The sequence below is a fragment of the Lycium barbarum genome, chromosome 6 (assembly GCF_019175385.1).
Source record: "Lycium barbarum isolate Lr01 chromosome 6, ASM1917538v2, whole genome shotgun sequence".
Lineage (NCBI taxonomy): Eukaryota > Viridiplantae > Streptophyta > Magnoliopsida > Solanales > Solanaceae > Lycium > Lycium barbarum.
Genome location: NC_083342.1, coordinates 48,436,508 through 48,452,918, shown reverse-complemented (window position 1 = coordinate 48,452,918; position 16,411 = coordinate 48,436,508). Strand labels below are relative to the sequence as shown.

General features: G+C 37.5%; 1 long non-coding RNA gene across 2 annotated transcripts in view; it reads right to left on the bottom strand.

The window, feature by feature from the left end:
• The window catches only part of LOC132599708 (uncharacterized), a 32,758-nt gene that overhangs the window by 5,555 nt on the left and 10,792 nt on the right, over window positions 1-16,411 (bottom strand). Inside the window, exon 1 of one of the 2 annotated variants that reach the window (XR_009566956.1) lies at window positions 12,071-12,410. The exons of the other annotated variant lie outside the window; for it this stretch is intronic. This is a non-coding gene — a long non-coding RNA (uncharacterized LOC132599708). Of the gene's footprint in view, window positions 1-12,070; window positions 12,411-16,411 lie in introns of those variants that run through there. 2 annotated transcript variants of the gene reach the window in all.

Below are 16,411 nucleotides of genomic sequence, written 5' to 3'. Positions count from 1 at the left end.
TCATAACTGAACATTGGATACTGAAATCGAACTGAATTTGAAAACATAAGGTTAAATGAATTAAACATAAGGGTCAAAATCATTACCCCTTTAGTGAACATGGGAAATCACCTGTTTTCACTAAGTTCATAAACTGTGGCCTCTTGCCCACTTATAAGTGCACAATTTTGTGGCTTTGGGCCCAAGTACATGTGTTCACCATTTAGCAATTTATATCATGGAACTAAGAATCATGTTATAATTCATAAATTTGAATGTTGAGCATTACTATTTTGATACATGGAATCAAGGATTGTTTATAGAATTTAAAGTATTAATTGTTCATAAGCATTTTGTTTTTTCATGACCAGGACTTATCGAATTTCAAACATGATCCCACATGGATTACGTACTGAGTTCGTGATGTTTGGAATGACAATTATGAAAACCTACGAAACTATATGTTTTAAAGGATAGACATTCTGAGACTTTTCATGAAACTAGGGCATAACTTTATTGTGTATGCAATTCACAGTAATAGTGAAAAACGTGGTGCGGGGAAGATCAACAACATTCCCACATGTATAGAGTTAGCCTTTCATACCTATATTCACTCCAATCTAATAAACTAAACAACTTTTATGACAAAGAACACCAAAACCCTAACATGGATTGCTTGAGAAGGATTTACCTTGGAAGTCCTATGCTTCTGTTTAAGAATCATGAAATTAATGCTAGGACTGATTAAGAATCATATAAATGATCTTATCTTGATGTGGGAGGTTGAGAGGAGAGGAAAACGTTTCCTAAGGGTTTTTCCACGAAGTTGGATAGACTGAAAAATGAATTTTCGGGTTAAGTATGGAATTTATAGGATTGGGTCTGAGCTGGCTCAGCGAGCCCTAAAGCAAGGTGTTGCCTTGCCATGGGCTTCCCTAGGCGAGCTATATAGCAAGGTGCTGCCTCGCTTTAGGCTTTATTCGATGACCCGATAGCGAGGTGATGTCTCGCTTTAAGATTCGCTTAGCGTGCCTTCCCTGATTTCTCATACTTGGTCAAATTTTTTATTTTCATTTTAGAACCATTATTGTTCACCGAGTAAGGTCTATAGGGTGGCAAAGACCTTGTCTCTCTTTTGAGTGAGCTCCCTCTGCCTCGCAACACATAGAAGGATTATGCTCTTCTGATTCCACAGTTCTATGCCTTAGTTCGGAAGTACATAATGTTACATATAGGGTTGCAAAGAGTGGAAGGTTAGTTCCTAACATATTAAGCAGGCCATCAAAACTTGCTTAGTTATGTAATCTAGCCATCAAGTAGGATGCAATTAATGGAAGGTAAACTACTATCATCCAACTCAACGAGCTTACAAACCTTGCTTTGTTTAAGGGTGAACTATTACAAGCTCACAAACCTTGTGTAATGAGACTTAGTTGTATCAACACGAAGCTATAGTGCTAGAACAGAAATGAAGCTGGTTTTAAGAGGGAATATTGTCAACATATGAGTTAAGCCCAAGGGGGAAGAATTGATCAAGAGCAACAGAAGGTTGAAGGAGTTGATCAAGGGCACATATAGACATATGAAGCTGCTATGTTTTTTTCATCATCAACAAAGGGGAAATTGTTGAGTAGCTACTAAATTAATAATATTTGTTGAGCTTAAAATATGTTTTTGATGATTTGACAAACAATGTACCCTAAGACAATCAAGGAGATATAAGGAAGGCATTCAAGAACCAAAAGTATGAATAGATCTCCAAGGGATTCAGTGAAGTAGTCACAATAGAGGACATGTTTAATGAATTGATCCTTATTACACAACATTAAAGACTGACAAAGAGCAATTTCATGCCAACTGGGAGAAATTGGAATAATGACTCATTCCAGTTTGATGAAAGATTGGTTTACAAGTTATGAAAATATTACCACAAGAAAATACATGGAATTAGCATTGAAGTAGGAAAAGGAGAAGTTGACGCGCATATAAGGAAATAAGGAAGATCCAAGTGAAATAAGGATTGATTTTTTTTGTACAATTATGAAACCAATACTTGATTAGATTCAACAAGACAAGGTGCAACTACTTCCATATAAACACGACACGAAGAAGCTATAGAGCTTAAACACAATCATGATACAATTTCAATGTGAGGAGTGGAGTCAACACCTAGCCTCTAGCAGAACCAACTACAAAGAACCCGAGCTTATTAAGATTTATATTTTAGTTCTTTGCTTGTAATAGCCAGGTTCAAAATATGGTTCCATCTATTTACATTTGTTAGTATTATGTAATAGGTGTTTGTGTCAAGTTGTACGGTGCTTCTTTGACTGGATAGAGTCATTGAAGTATTGAATATTAAGTGGGTAGAGGTGGTTTTGTTAGGAACAGTTCTTTAGGTGTATAAGTCGTTGTAACCTTAAACTTCCCATGTTTTAGTAGAGTTTGGGAAATTCCTATAATAGATAGACCGTGGTTTTTTTCCTCCCTTGTGCAAAGAGTTTTTCATCCAAAAATCCTTGTGTTGATTTACTTATTCCGTAATTTACCTTCTTGCATAGTTGCTCAAAGAAACCTGGTTCTTTTGAGTACATAGGTAGTAGTTTGATCCTAATAGAAACCATTATTCAAGGGACTTGTTTATCACTATAAAGAGACTTTTTTAGATGACAAACATAATCGGGAAAGGTAGTATTTTAGAACCCCGAGGTTTCTCCAGGAAGACTATTTATTTGAGTTCACCACATGTAAGAACTCATTGTTAACATTCAATTGCTTTAGAGGCCAATGCTTGGTAGTAGCAATAGTGAGCACAATCTGATGGTTGTCGCCTTAACCACCTGTAACGACCCGGTTGGTCGTTATAGTGCTAATGACTCTTTTAACCCTGTTGACCCTTTCCCAAGGTCATCAGGCGGGTTTTAGAGTGACTTTAGGAGGTTTGAACCTTAAAGTGGGATTTGTTTCACACAAAGTTGACTTTTTGATAAACAAACCGTTTCCCTTAATTCCATCAATTTTGAGAGGTCTGTATGGTCATTTATGACTTGGTAGTGTGTTCAGTTCGGTTCCCAATGCAATTAGGAGCATTTTGGGACTTGGGTTGGAAACTTGGCTTTAGGCCACTAGGAGTTGACTTGGTCAAATAGACCTCCGTTGGGAAATATGAGGCCACAGGTTAGTTCGTAGCGCATTTTTATGTGTGGTTGCATGTTTGTTTTGTATCTATGGGGCCTCAGGTGATAGTCAGATTTCGGATTGAGATTGGTCAAAACCCAGTAACATTCTGGTGTTTGGTGTCTTGTGTCTGCCGCAGGGGCACCAGAACTACCGCAACGGCCTCGCTGTAGTGACGGGCTGACGGCTATAGCGATCGTAGTGTAATTGTGGTGAGCCGCCATAGCGGTCGACCAACCGCAGTAGCGGACTCGCAGTAGCGGTAATGGATGCCGCTACAACGACTTACCTTTTAGTTAGACTTCGGTTAGTGAATCATATGTAGAGTTAGTGATTGTTGGAGAAATCATGTAAACCTTCAGTATGAAGTTGGGATGGAATACTTAGATTGGTATTGTTGTTGATTATGTCTTGTCGCCTTATTGTGCTCTATTGAGAGGTTGCTTAGTTGTGAGTTGTTGGCTTGTCGCCACGTGATTTATTCTAGAGTTGATGCTTAGTGATTACTTCATGTTTCAGAGAATTTATTTTACATGATTGAGGTTGTTGGGAAGGAAAGAAAGGTTATGATATTGATGTTGTGATTGAGATATGTGTCCATGTATGGCACCATTGATTCATATATTCTTGTTGGCATTGTTACCATGGATTCACTCATTTATACATATATTGGGATCGGGGTGCACGCCGCAACACTTACTTGAATCTGGTTGCATGAACCGTAACACTGACTGGGATCGGGTTGCACGTTCTGGAACATTAACTATCGGATCGGGCTGTGTGCCATAGCAAATTAATACATGGACCTAGCGGTCCCCCATGGGTCATGACTGTCGAGGGGATGAGATATTCAGCTCGAAGTGTGTGTGTACCATTGCATTTGCATTGCATTCATCTCATGTTTATGTATGGCATTGTATTGGACTTGTTGGTTGATATTTGGAGATATGTGTACTTGATAGTGATTCTTGAGTTTGTGATTTGGATTTATAGTGGATCTTGAGGTGATATACTAGGTGATTTGGTAGTGGATTTGATACTTTGGACTGTGTTGAGTTTTATCTGATTGTGAGCATGCTTACTTTTTCAGTCTCTTTCTTATATATATGATTTTCTAACTGTTGTCGGCTTATGATGCCTACTCAGTACGTGTTGTTGTACTGATTCTAACTTGCTTTGTTCTTTTTTGAGTGCAGAGTTCGTGACCGGTTCAACTTCTACGCTTCGTGACTGAGTCTCGTGGTCGTCTGACGAGCATTCTAGGGTGAGCAGTTGGACGGATTCGCTGCCCGGATGGCTCTATCTATTCCTATCTTTATATTCTATCATTTAGACAGTATTTATGGATTTTTGAGACTTGTATATTCCTAGACATTATGTAGTGGCTCTTGTACTATTCAGACCAGATTTTGGGGATTTGATGTATCTTCTACACTTATTATATTTACCTATTTACGTTAGACTTATTATTATGTAATTCTGGGTGATTGAATTTACTTTATTTATTATTTGGGTGTGAATAAGGGAAAGGTTCGCCTACCGAGCTAGGAAATGATCCGTGCCCGCACGCTCCCCAAGTGGGGACGTGACACCGCCGGACTTAATGTATCATCAAAATCAAGTCCTTCAATTTGGTGTAACCTCTAGATACTAATCGCACTTTAATCCAATCTACAAAGCCATCTGCTTTCAACTTTGCCTTGTAAACCCACTTCGATCCAACCACTTCATGGAAGGATGCCGAGGAACGAGAGTCCACATTTCACTGGACAAAAGAGCATGCATCTCATCTTTCATAGCGGCTAACCATTAGGGCTTGGATATAGCTTCTTTAACAGTTATTAGTTCGATGATATCTTGGTAAACAGAAGTTTTAAGGCGGAGGAACATAGGAGGATCATCCATGGAGGATGTCTTCCTTCTAGTGAGCAAATGATGATTGTTGGTTGCATTAATAAATTGTATAAGCTGGGAAGATGAGGCTGCAGTGGAAGGTAACTGTGGCAACTCAACGAATAAATCAATTCCATGTGGATAAGTGTATGTGTTTGAGGAACTAGATGGACCTGAGGCAGATCTTGAAGAAAGAGAATTGTCAACCATGATAGTGCTAGTAGCACCGATGGAGTCAGACTCAGTGGATCTATTTTCTGACAGTGAATCAATTCCATTTCATTCGGTCACTCCATTTTATTCTAGTGTATGTGGCCAAGATATTTGTCTCTGGATACCACAGTGACTCAAATGATTTATGAAATTTTGGCTTCTAAACTCTCTTCGACCATCACATTGAAACAATTTAATTTTCCTTGAAAATTGATTTTCAACTAGCTTTTGAAACATCAAAAAATCTTTTAAAAAATTGTATTTTTGTTTCAAGGGTAAAGCCAAAAAAAAATCTCATGCAATCTTCAACAAAAGTAACATAGAACTTTATATGTTGTGATGATGCAATAGGTGCCGGACCCAAAAATCACAATTTATTTTCAATAATGTCATACTTGGTAAGGGTAATTTATAACTTTTTCCATTTGGTAACTTGCATAAACTGAATAGACATTATTCCAACTACTAACGCTAATAAACCTATCGGAGTGCAAAAATCGAAGAGTCCTGGATTTAGGGTATCCTAATCGTTTATGTCACACTGAATTTTTATCTTTTTCAGTTCGTACAGTTGTTAATGCATCATGTAAATTTCCTTCAAAGCAAAAGAGTCTCCCTTTTTACTTCCCTTTGCCAGAGTGGTCCTTGTGTTCTTATCCTTCCCAATAAATTCTGAGTCAGAAAATTCTAGCAAACGATCATTTTCTTTAGCAAACTTACTAACTGATATGAGATTCATCTTCAACTTAGGGACTACATATATATCCTTTAGGTGTAACCTTTTGTTGACACTTATCTCCAATAATTGTAATTTCAAGCATATCTCCATTCCCTACTACAACAGACTCATTACCTTTATACTGAAAGGGATTATTAAGATTACATGTTGACTAGTATGGTGGCCTGCTCCAGAGTTCATGTATAGATTGTTTTCAGATTGGTCATGCAAGAAAGTAGCTCAAGAGCTTGAGGAATTTCTTTTTGCATCTGATAGGAGTAATCCCACGTTAAAACATGTCATGGTTCCGTGATTTTTCCTTCCACAAATTTGACAAGGGTTAGACTGGTGGTTTGTCCTCTATAAATTACTTGGGGAACTGAAGTTCTTTTAATTTTGTACTTTGTAACCTTTTCTTCTGAGCAAACCTCTTGCTTTATAAAAATTGTTGCTGTTACGGTTCGCATTTTTGCGGGCGGGGTTAGCGCTCGGAAAAGATACTTCGAACTCATTGGTGCTCTTTCGGACTTTGTTTTCAAAAGAGTTGCCACCTAATTTTTAGGAAATTAGGAAAGCCAGCTTTGAAGTGTTTATTCATACGCTGTGAAAAAATCCTTCTTAATCCAAAGTTCTACGTAAGGGTTCTGGTGATCCTCTAGGGAAGGTGTTAGGCACCCTAGTATTAAGGATTCATACTATACGGTTGACCTTCGAATTCCAATGTGTGAGTATTTGCATGAAATGTTTATTTGGTGTTTATTTCCCGCAAAATCTGTCATGTTGCATATCATTTTTAGAAAAAAATGAATTGAATATATTCCCCTTACATATGGGGTATTTAGGTTCAGATTTATAATATCCGGGTAAGATTAGTTTCCTTTTACACATAAGGATAATATTATTTTGTAAAGGCAATACGTTTAGAGTAAATGAAACTCGTTCATGCTTAGACTCACACATGGTCCTGGTTAGTCCGTTTAGTAAGTTTTTTACAACACCTTTAACCCCCCCCCCCCCCCTCCCTTTAGAAAAAAGTGATTGGCACTGGCTTAAAGAAACTTGGGTTCGTAATCAAATTTAATCTCGATATATTTTTTTTTTCTTTAAACTTGATTTGTTTGCAATGAGAAAAGCCATTTGTCATGGGCTTAGGCCCAAATCATACCCCTTGCATAAACTGATTGAAGATATCTCAATTTTTTGGCTAAAATTCCTCACGCCTTTTCTTCAGTTCCTGGGCTAAGCCCAAAACATACTTGTTTTACCTAAAAAATGCTTTAAATGGAGCCTGAAATATTATCTTTGGGCGTTAGCTCTAAAATTCTGTGAACTTTTCTTAACTTGTTTCCAAAGAATGGGTTAGGAGTGTACCAAAACCCCTAATTGAAAGAGGAAAGAAATGAGTTAGGGGTGTACCAAAACCCCTAAAAAAACCATTTTTACCCATAGCTGGGCCTTCGTGCCATTCTCACCCATGGTTGGGCATTCATAATATTAGCTTCCATTTTAGACTTTAATCGACTTGAAAGAAAGGCCCAACAGGTTGGCTGGACTCTGGCCCAAATGGTCGTGCAGTGGGAGGAAAAGCAAAGTAGTCGAAATAGTATAGGTTCAGATGGATTTAATTATTATAAGGATCATACATTCATATACATACATATACACACACGTCCCTATTTATTAAATCTATGTTTGACGGGACTAACTTTGTCATAATCATACATAATATATACATATAGGTCCACATATCTCCCCATATGATCACAAGTGCACGGCCAAGGACTTAATCATATACCATCGCCCTACTGGAAATTTCAGACCGTGATATATCAATGGGAAAAGGTTGTCACCACCCCTTTTCCCGACACCGCGTAAGTTCCAAAGGGTTTCATGAACCCGCGGCATGGCTGGACATTGGGGAGTGGCGAGACCTATCCCCAAAACCCTTCTCAAACTCCCAAACCAAACCAATGTGGCCATAGTATATAATCATGGTCCCAAAGCCGTGCACAAGTATCAACTTGTGGGAAATATTTTGAATGCCAGTGGCTTTTAAATAAACTCAGAGTCAAGATGAGAGACTGAAGCAAGTAAGAACAATGCAATAGTATTCGTTCAACATATATTCCACACCTTCAGAGTTCTTGATTAAATAAATGGCCCAAACAAATTATACTCTTTTATTAGAGTATGTGTACTGTCCATAATCAGCCTGCTTTTTTATAGGTATACATATAATATATCCTTGCAATACATATGATATGATATGTGTATACCAAGTGTATACCATATGCATACTCCCTTTATTTTATAAGCCTAGGTAGATTCTATGTTTAAATCCTATTCTTACATGTCTAAATGCTATGCACAAGGCAAAGTTAATCAGAAATCCACACTTAATTTTCATGCACATCAAAAGAATGATTTACCAATTCACATATTCATGGCATATCTAGGAATAGGCGATTAGTTTATTTTACAGGGCCATAGAAACACAACAGAGAGGGGCAAACAGAGGGGAAATTCTACAACTTATGATCATGAAGAAATAAGACTTCAACATCAAAGGGCCTTAATAACAACACTAAATGAAAATTGGGACTATCTAGTTACAGATTCTCAGAAAAAAATATCACAAAAATCCTAGAATATATAGCAGATACATGGCCATGTTACAACAAAGTCTCATACCATTTACTACTCAAAATAGATAGGGGCAGAAGCCAACTACAGATACACTAGATGATCCAAAAAGAGAAAAAAGACAAGCATGAAGTTCAAGGCTCATTCTTCACATTATCTAATCTTTTTAGGCTCCTAGCAGATGATACTTTCTACCTGTAGGCTCAGGCTGGCTCATTTATTTTAGACACTCACTGAAGACTACCTTTTAACAGGATCTTATTCATTTACTCCTAGTCTCCTAGGTACACCCTAGACCTTTGATCATGTTGAACTTCCTACCCCTTTTATCCTTTAAGTCCTATTTCTTTTAAATGGTGGGATTTAAATAAATCTTATCTCTTTAAGACAAGGATGTCCCCCATGACATGTAGGCTGGTCATGAAACCCCTTATTTTGAAGGGTAGATACTACGAGTCAAGCTGAGCTTGGCACTTCTCTGCACCTCTTGATGTATCTTGAAAAGACCAGTCTAGCCCAAGTGGCCCATACTGTCCTTGGGAGTACTTGACACATCTCTATTGCCAGCATCAGACCAACTCCTATTGAACACTATTTATTTTAGCATAGGCACAATAACACTAGTCACTTGATTCTCCTAATTTTGTGTTTAAGAAGACTTTGAAATACTAAAGATGCAAGATTAGTAGTGGCTAGGCAGATCACAGTTCTTATTTAGGCTGGGTCATACTGTAAGTTTTCAGCAAAGTCTAGGTGATACTAATTAATTCAAGAAGTGGGAAGTTTTAACCAATTTAAGATTAGTCTAATATTCATTTCCAAGTTTAAATTCAGTTAAGTGCCTGCACATGGCCACAATCCTCATATAAAATTATACAATTCTCAAAGCTCCTTTCTCAGGAAAAAAAAAACAGCAAGCCAACAGCAGACAAAGCAAACCTCTGGAAAAAAGGGGGTAACATGTATACAGACATCAGAGAGAAAAAATATGATTCACCTTTTTTTTAGGGGGGGGGGGGGGGGAGGGCTCAGCTAATTGCAATTCAACTTCTCTAATTATGAAAGGGTCATGACAGACACCTATTTTTTGTTTCAAACTTAATTTCAGGCAACACAGAACCCAAAGTACTCAAGACATGACAAAGATATAACAAGTGGACGTCCCTCTATTCTTACTTAGTTTCTAAATAACAAGGAATCACAAGAAACTTCCCCCAAGGCTGGGCAAGCCACCATTAGCCTATCACACAACCTTACTGAACCTCCATAGTCATGAGAACAAGGTTTAAGGAGTTAAGGGAGCCTTTGGGTCCTGAAAGGTGGGCTGGATGGGGTGAGATCATCACCTCCCCATCCCTTTCTTTCACCTTACTTTTAGCAAAAAGGGATCCCAGGTCCCACTGGTCATTACCTCCACCTCACACGTAGGCTCAACCTTTTAATCTCCTAAATCAAACCCTATCCTTTTACCTTAATCTCCTGCTACATACCAACTACCAAAACTCATGGACAAAGGTGGCTTGCAAGTCTCATTTAAGTCCTAACTGATCATATGAATCAAATAGTTTCTAGTCAGCCTCAGTTTTAAGCTCAAACCATATGAAACCTTATTTAATACCTTAATTCATTTATACTTTAAAAAGTGGGATAGTTGAGTTACTTAAGATTTTTGAGCAAATCAAGTTGAATATCAAACTCCAAACTCAGGACAAATCCAATTCCAACTTCCTCAATCATTTCTTTGGACAGTTAAAATACACATCAAGACTTTAAATGACCTCTTAAATCTATCTAGGACTCCTTTTGATAAAATCAGGCATGAAAAAGAGAGGAAAATATAGTAATATGAATACAGGACCCAAATCCTACTCAAGTGAGACCAAAAATGACAATCAGTTCAGTTAATGGCATATAATGCTCTGTTTTTTTATTTCAAAGCAACCTTAACAGTTTCTCTAGGCTCTTATCAACTCCTAATGGGCCATTGACACCCCCATTATCTTATTAGTTATCCTAAGTTTCAGCTTCACTATGGATTGCCCTGTTCTGCTCTAGATGTCACCTCCTTTACAGTCGCCCTTTAATGCACAATACACCATTACTCAGAGTCATTTGACCATCTTTAATACACCCAAACAGACCTAGGGAGATTTCAGACTCACAAAAATATGGGCAAACACAACTTCCAACACTTTGGCCAATTGCCATTAGACTTCTTATAGATGAATTTACTACTTCTAAGCTTGCTTTCAACCTAGTGAAGATATTTCCTAGACTTTATCCCAATCACGGTCTCATATCAATTAGTTGATAATCAGGCAAAGCATACAAGGTCTCAAAAAGGGCTCAGTAAGGAAAAGTTACATTTTCATTCAGAAATGTGAAACAATTACTTCAGAGTCTCCAAAATCAACACTGTAGCATTATAAATGTTCCATTATATGGAGCAGGATTTACATTAGCCTAAAAACTTCATCAAACTATCATAAATCCTATGATTCTGTTCTTATCAGACTCAAGCCTTAGGCATCAAGAAAAGTGACCTTCAACGTTCATAACCACACCAAATGTACTACAGGATATTCATAGAGTTTACTCTAGGATATTTAAACATTCATTGCATTGCTTAGGCATACACATTCAAACCTTTCCAAGAGAGACCATTTGCCAATGCCAGACATGATTGAAAAGGAAACAAGTAACACTCTATATCTATATCATAACCAAAGCTCCTTTAACGCATAACCTTAACTAAATCATGGGAAAAGCAGCAACCAAACATCATTAACAAACTATTAATATGTAAACTAATTACAAAAATAAAAGAAAGAGGATAGAGCATAACCTTTTGTGGGGTAGCCTGATTAAAAACGAATTTGAAAGCTTTTAAGTGCTTCCAAATCTCACGACCCATCCTCATAGACCACACGAATGAAAAAATGAAATTTTTTAACTCAAGAAAATGACTTCACAAATAGTGCAGCCTTAAAATTTTACTGAAAGAGGCTTAATGTTTGAAATTCGCCTCTTTTTAGATTCCTTTAAACCTTTCTAACTCCTGAAAACCTTTCAAAAAATTTAAACTTGAAGAATTAATTAGATTTTTCTCTGAAAATCCCTTTTCTTCTCTTTCTTTTTTTTCGACCTTTTTCCACAGTTTTTCAAACTGGTTTTTGCAAAGGGGTGGGGGTTCTATTTTTATAGAACCCCCTAATTTGCCTAAATCTCTCAAAACAAACGATGTGGGACAAAATGCAATCACCAGAAAATGCTTTTCAAATAATAGATCTACACTTCAAACGATTTCTCAAACATGTGGATGGTCCGATTTGAACCCTATCTAGTTCGATCCGGCCTTTTCCAACTCGACCAATAAGATTTAAGCATAGTACAACAATAATCTTAGCATAATAAAGCAAAGAGAAGAAAGAAAATTGATTTTATTACCATATTCGCGTCTTGAAACCACGAATTCAGGTATGATATTTAATTCTTTCACCAAAATGGACATGGTAAAGCTGCATGCGACGAGTACCATTGCTATGAAATTTTTCCATTTTTGGCATAGAGAGAGAAAAATTTTGTAGGCGGCGCTAGGGTTAAGGAAAAAGGAAGAGAGAGAAGGGGTAGGGGGAAGGTTTTTCTCAAAAAGTGGGAAATGGGGAAATGGGGGGTATACCCCACTTTAAATGCTCCTCTCTCTTCTTCCTTTTTTAAAGGGGTTTGGGCCGGGTCACAGCCGCCTGGTTTGGGCTGGACCCGATCCAGATTTATAATAAGAGGCCCAACATTTTTTTTGGTATACATATATATGTATACTAAGGTATACATGTATATGTATAACTGTGTATACATATATATGTATACTGGTGCACGCATGTACATATAATATTAAAGGGTTAAAACTAGTAATATACTAATTTGGCAAATTTAGAACGTATTTAGTTTATCTCGTAAAAATAGTGTAACAATGGGCCAAATTACATTAATGGGCCAAAAATTGTGAACATGGCCCATAAGGAAATTTGACCCAGCTGATCATTTTAATTATGGCCAATTTTGGCCCTAATTGATTTTAATTCAGCTGGTCACTTCAATTATGGCCATACTCGGCCTAACAAGCAAGTTTTGATAAAAATAAAAACTGGTTATTTCAAGTGAAAACATTAGTAGACTAAATTTTGCAAACTAACTCTAATTTCTTTAAATTATGACCTGATTAATTAAATTGTGGCCACAAGAAAAATAATTATACAAAAGGATAAATTTTTCCCATAAGTATCACTTAATTAATTAACTAGCCTAATAAAAACATTTTTGGGCAATTATGCATATCTTTATAAAAATCAAAGGTTTCAAAGGTTTAAATGATTAACTACTTAAATTATTTAAATTACTCAAACCCCCCATGGATTTAAAAGGAAAATATTTGCAAAATTTTGATTGATTGATAATTCTAGATATCTAAATAAATGAAAAACTCATTTCTTTTCCCCTCCTTTAATTAATTAATATTGACAAAATCTCATAGAATATTCTAACAGTACTCATTAATTTCGAAATAAATTTATGATGCATAGAAATCCCTTTTATTAATTTAAGAGAAAGAAATATCGACCTGGAAAATTCATAAAAATCATTTAAGGTTTTCAAAATGCCCAGTTCGTTTTATTCATTATCCGGGGACTCTAAGTGTTTGAAATAAATTACGGGAGGTCAAAAATTAGGTGTCAACAACTTCCCCTTCGGTGTTCGGGGATGGAGGGACCATCCCTGAGCAACGAAATTTGACTAAACCTAATTTTTGACTCACCTGGTTCTTTGTACTCTTTGTTTCTATGCACTTTTCACACACGTCACCGTACCCTAGTCTCCGGATTTCCTACATATCTCAGGTCATATGAGAAATCAGGCCACTTGTTGTTGGACTCAATTAAAGACCTTCAAGTGATTTTGAGGAAACTGTCCGGAGATCCCAATATTGGGGTTGGGTCTATCCGAGAAACTGTTGGAATGTGACCGACTCTCGGGGCTTGCGTTTGTCTACATATCCCCAATTTCGGGGAATCAGTTCACTCGTTGTTCGACCCACTAGAGAAGTATATGTCCCTTATGCAGGCATACCTTCAAATTTCCTAGTGTGTATCCGACCGGTCGCGACTTTGTTTTTCTTCAGAAAATAAGACAAGACAGGTTGTGGCTGAGTCTGAGTCTGGATAGCTTTATAAATCCTGGCCGAAGAGTTTGACTCTCATAGGCACCTTATTTCGACCGCCTGCGTAAGAAAAAGTTTCAGGTTTGCTTCGCAAATGTTGCACCTCGGAAATTTTTTTCCGTTGGTACGAAAGTGAATGAACTAGTGATGAATATGAGTGCATGATATCCATGAGCAAGAAACGACGTTTGATGACCTTAGGCGAGATTGCAAAGGTATCCGATGTGAAATGAGAAAGTTGGCTAAGTTAAGATGAGATATAAGGGGAGCAATGCATGTGCATGGACGTGGGTGATTAAAATGAGAAGTCTAAAAAATATGGGAAGTTGCAGATTTGCAACTGCCCAGTGGTCGTAAAGTGCTAGGACGGACCGTAAATTGGTATACGGTCCGTAAACTAGCAGGTCGTAAATTGGCATGCAAAACTTCAACTTTCTGCCAGTTGAGGAAATGACTAAATACGATCTGGAGGATGGACCATAAAGTGATTTACGGCCCATAAACCATGGTCGTAAATCACCATGTTGCAGCCTTAAGTTTCTGGTTCTGAATATGGTTAAAGACGACCACGAAGGACGGTCCGTAAACTGGAATACAGACCGTAAACCCCCATGGACGACCACTGTGCACTTCAGTACAGATTTTGCAAGTCATTAAATAAAGGGACCGACACTTGTTTTATTTCATTTCAACATTACACCACTTCTCTCTAAAACATCTCTCTACATTTATTATCCAAGTTTTCAAGGATCATAAGTCATCAACAACATAAAACGAAGTGAATCAAGTGTGAGAACATCATCAAAAGTTATCCAAGTCAAGAAATCCAAATGGAGAAAAACTAGGGTTTTGCTCAAAGTGGAGTATTATCAACTAAAGCTTGTTCCTACAACTTCTAAGGTAAGATTCATGATATTTATATGATGTTTAAGATATTGGAGAGTTGAAATGCATGGATGGTAGAAAATATGGTCAACTAGGTCATGAATGATGAATAGTGACATTTTGAGAAATAGTTTGAACTGAATCACGAATGTTGTTGGGTTGTGATATGAATGTGTTATAAATGGTATTAAAGATCATGAACTAGACACTTTAGACGGATGGACGAAGTTGGGTGTTATGACCTTGAAAATGGATGAATTAGAAGCAAGTTGAGAAATCTAGATAATGTGGATAATGTGAATGACTAATGGCCATTGTTATGATATTAATGAAGGTAGAAACGCTAACATTGGAAGGGGACGTGCAAGCGTAGAATAGTCCGACGAAAAGGTATGTAAGACTAATCCTTCTTTCAAAAGGCATGGTTTCTTGGCCAAATCTTTAATTCCTCTATATGAGTATGTTATTTCCAAATGATTGATATTCCGAGCTCATAAGCTCACGATCCTTGATATGTGCTACGATTGTACTACGCACCTCATACGACGAGTAAGCCCATGATATAGAAGTAGCGATAATGATGACGATAGTAACGATGATGATATTAATAATGATGCTAAAGGTGCCTACGGGCTATTATACTTATATGTGCCTATGAAAGACTATAATGAAACCCCAAGCTTATGACGCCGGGTAGAATATATGTATATGAATATGTATAAAGTATGTATACGATTACGAAATGCGCGCACACCTCTGCAGATGGTACGGATAACCCTAAAGCCTTGGTAGGGCCAGGTATGAGTAACCTTGAGCCTTAGTTGGCCAAGTATGTCTGAAACACCGATCCTATGAGGTCGGGTATGCTATGTAAAATGCTATGTATATGAAATGACTAAGTATATAATATGAATATGAATGTAATAAGACTATGTATGAGAATATGAATAAGGACATGTATACGAATATGAGCACGAGTATGGTACGAGTACTATTATGGAATACGGATGATGACGTAGGTGTACGAATACGTATGAAAAATGGGAAGCCCCTATGAAAGGCAAGTAAGTGTAATGATGATGGTGTTATTGTCTCCCCTCCTACGCTATTTCATATGTTGTTCCTTATGCTTATATATATCGATGCTGATCATGCTTTCCATACTCAGTACATTCTTCGTACTGACGTCCTTTTATTTGTGGACGCTGCGTCATGCCCGCAGGTGCACAGGGAGATAGACTTGATCCATAGCTGCTTATCCAGAGATTACATAGCAGAACTCTATTACTTCCGGAGTCATAGCTTTTGGGTATTCATTCTTTTGTGTATATAAATATGGGCATAGCGGCTCGCCCATGTGATATGTTATACTCTTCTTAGAGGCTCGTAGTCACGAGTATGTGTTTGGATATGTCTGGCCTTGTCGGACTATGTTTTGTATATCATTTTGTCGGCCACGTTGGCCCATGTACATTGATGTGGCATAGATGCCTATGATGATATAAATATGTTGTTGTCCAAATGGGACTAGTTGACGAATGAATGGAAATGCATGTATAATTATGTGGCTCACCTAGATGTAAGCATAAGAGTAAGCGAAGAGGGTGCCCGGGTGGGCTAGCACCGGGTGCTCGTCGCAGCCCCGAGTCGGGTCGTGACAAAAGTGGTATCAGAGCAATTCAGTCCTA